This window comes from Eimeria mitis, genomic scaffold (assembly GCF_000499745.2).
Source record: "Eimeria mitis Houghton genomic scaffold, Emh_scaff2791, whole genome shotgun sequence".
In the NCBI taxonomy this organism is placed as follows: Eukaryota; Apicomplexa; class Conoidasida; order Eucoccidiorida; family Eimeriidae; genus Eimeria; species Eimeria mitis.
The window spans coordinates 3,442-3,738 of NW_013571131.1; positions in this window are offsets into that span (position 1 = coordinate 3,442).

The following is a 297-nucleotide window of genomic DNA, read 5'->3' on the forward strand; positions in this document are numbered from 1 at the left end:
GTAACACAGAAACACTAACACAGAAACACTAACACAGAAACAATAAAACAGAAATAATAAAACACAGACCCTAGACCCTAAAACAGAAACCCTAAACCCTAAACCCTGAACCCTGAAACAGAAACCCTAAATCCTAAACCCTAAAACAGAAACTCTAAACCCTAAACCCTAAACCCTAAAACAGAAACCCTAGATAGTGAGGATTAGAAGGGGTATGGATCTCTCATCGCCTCTCGCAGTCTCATCCGGGTTTGCTAAACCCTAAACCCTAAAACCTGAACCCTAAACCCTAAACCC